This window comes from Chenopodium album, chromosome 3 (genome assembly GCF_948465745.1).
Source record: "Chenopodium album chromosome 3, dcCheAlbu1.1, whole genome shotgun sequence".
Taxonomy (NCBI): domain Eukaryota; kingdom Viridiplantae; phylum Streptophyta; class Magnoliopsida; order Caryophyllales; family Amaranthaceae; genus Chenopodium; species Chenopodium album.
Genome location: NC_137836.1, coordinates 32,392,924 through 32,396,380, shown reverse-complemented (window position 1 = coordinate 32,396,380; position 3,457 = coordinate 32,392,924).

The following is a 3,457-nucleotide window of genomic DNA, read 5'->3' as shown; positions in this document are numbered from 1 at the left end:
ATTTAAAAACTCAAATGAACCCTTATTGCCATGAGTGTTTTCGGGTTGATAGAGGTTAAATCCCCAGGCTAGCCACGTACGTAGAACACGTACCATTGTGAAAAAATAGGTAACCTAAAAAGCATATATATCCTTATGCACTACCAGAAAAATCTCTTTTCGTAGAGATTATTTCGTAGCGATTGTACATTCGCTACAATATGCAAGTATGTTTGTGAAATAATTAAGGATGTTGTATCATTTTTACAAACGCTATGGTATTCCCATATAAAATCGATACGGAAAACATCATAATACATATCAACATTATTTTTACACATTTATATAATTTTGAGAAATCGTAACATTTACAATCGCCACTAAATCCTAAAAATCGATACGAAAAGCCTTTTCAACACTAGATATATAAATATTGTTTGACTAAGAATACATAAAATATGTCATAGCTTATTGGTGAAACATTTAATATTAGAGTTTGAGGTTGCATGTTCGAATCTTGTAAACATCATACGCATGTTTTATTTTTTTTTTGAAGAAAATGAGTTAAACATTTATAACGATTGTAATCGCTACAATAATCACCACGATTCGATGTAGTTTTTCGTATCGATTATTGAGGCCAACCCCAGCGATATTGAAAACCACTACTAAAGGCTAAGGCAACGGGGGATATTGTATCGAATGATCATTCGTTGGGAAAGCTTTTTGTTGCAATTACAATCGATACTAAAGGTTAAAATAATCGCTACGAAAAGGTTATTTTCTTGTAGTGATGTGACAGTGCGAATTAAACCGCATGAATAAAATTCAAGAATCTTTCAAGTCTTATCCACTCATCTTAATTAAATACCGATCACTGAAATCGATAAATAACCAGGAATCCTCCCTAGTGGAGTTGCCAAATTGTAGGCCTCGTATAAAGTGTGTCTATGTTAAAGCATGTTGTGAATATTCTTGGCACTCATAGGAAGTGGGAATTTACATTATACGATTAGGGACAAGGAAAGTAGGGAGCCGCCAAAAAGTTTTAAGGAACTTGTAAACCGTTCACAGATCATAAAAGGCAACCATGACATAGGGACAACGATAGGCAACAACGATTGACCTGTGAAGGTTACACCCCATACATAATCCATGACATTAGTAACTCCATATGGTTCGGAACCACAAAAGGAGGATTGGGGATGATGGTACAAAGTGAGTCATGGAGTCACATTTGCCCGTATCGACCTCTACTCAATTCTTATAATGAAAAGTGATTCGTGCGATCTCAAAGGCATACAAACAAAAATTCAATTTGCTCCAAACTATTATTATGCTAAATTGGTTGAATATTAATGCAACATATAATTCTATAACATTAGTGATCACTTGATTTAATAACAAGATTAGAAAGGAACCTAAACCGGTCGACCAAATTATCTTATTAGGAGTGATTTTCAATTACATATTCCTTTTAAACATGCAATATGATGATCAATAAATATGATAATAGAATAACATTAAATTAGAAGAAATTAAGCAATAAATTGTTAGTCAAATCAAATATAAATAAACCTAATCATTGTACTAGCAACATGATTAAAAATATGAGTAATTAAGTGATTAATTACTTACTTTCCGTGTTTCCTTGAATTGCTACATGATGAATAAACTATTAGTAACTCCAATTAATATATAAAATAAATTGAAACAATTATTAAATAAAAATTAGAGTTGATTTTGTCTAAACCCTCAGTTATTTATACCTTTATCACCTTGGTTTAAAGACGGAACCTCGTGTTAAGTATGGACTCCATGGAGTGCTTAGGGGAAATATTATGGAAGAATAGGGAGGCTAGTGTTTAGGCTAAAGAAGGAGAAGAGAATGATTTTGCGATCAATATTTTTTATTTTTGAAAAACGGGTGATATGACCTCTAATTATAATGAAAAAATACGGGTCGAAGAATTAAACAAAGATAAGAATTCGAATCGAAATAAAACTCTTCCGATAGACAACAGTTTTTACGGTTTTTGTTTTTATCATATCTTTTGATCTAGAAATTGGAATAAGATAAATAATATATCGTTAGAAAGCTCTTGAAATATTATTTCTAAACAAATTAAAATCAGATAAAAATATTTTGTAGAATAAAAGATATGGCCAAAATAGTGAGACATTGTTTTGGATAGAGTTTACCTATTCTTCCACATTGATAGGATAGTGGAATTCTCATATGATGTTCCCTATAAATACCCACCTTGGGAATTGGAGAACTTTGCTTGAGTTGGAACTCAAAAACGCATCTCCATAATTGTGAGAAAACCTTTAAGTTCACATAAAATTCGAGTAGTTGTTTTTGTACCAAAATCAGCTAAATTCCAAGTTAGAGACCGTTCGGTTCAGGGTTATGGGTGGACTATTGTTGCAGGTCTATGCGCTTTTGATACTTGGCTTTTGAAGTAATAGCTCGTCGAACGAGCGAAGCACGAGTCAAGGGTAAGATGGTCTTTTAACTCTATCTTGTTATTTTCGTCTTTTAGTTATATTAATTTAAAGCTGGTCTTGGGGTCAGTTTTTGTTCCGCAAAAGTCGGACTTTCCAAAACCTAACAACTAACGTGTGTATTGTTTTGATATAAAGAGATACGAGGCAACAAAGTGAGTAATTTATTAATATATTTCTTTAGAAAGCATGATTAGAAAATTTTATTAATTCCTATATCATGTTAGGATGTCTCTATGATTCCTAGTATCATGTTTAGGGTAATAACTAATATTTCTAATATCATGTATGTTTCTAGTATCATGCTTAGGTTGCTCCCTTTTTCTTATATCATGTTAGTATCATGTTAGGAGTAAATCTTTGATCTTTATTGCTTAGTGACATGCTAGGATTTGTTATTAATCATGTTAGTATCATGCCTAGGATCTTGCTAATATTACTATGCTTTGATGAGATTATGATGATGCTCATGATGATGATGATGATGATTTGTTGTATTAATATTATTATGTTTCTTGATATTATTGTATTACTTAATCACACCATCTGTTGCAGATTTAAAGGGAATTTATACTTGAAATCACGTTTAATAAGATAATTAATAAATTTTTTTAAGCTAATAGATTTTGATCAAGTGATCAGCAATAATAGATTTATTTGTTCATTAATAATTTACCAACATGGATTAAACAGATTTAAGGTTAATATATTGATTGTATCTTGATTGGGAAGCGCACATGAATACGAAAGTACAGCCCTATTTGGGGCAGGTTCAATCTCTTTTAGTTTGGATTTGTACATTCATCCCTGAAGATCCAGTCATGGTTCAGGAGCACTATGGAGTTAGCGATCTCTAGGATCGTGAAGGGGTGTAACTTTCTCCTTGTGAATGGTTTACATGTTCCTAAACTTGTTGGCGATTCTTTTGCTCTAGCTTCCTTCCCTTTGGACGCCACCATGCTTAAGTGTA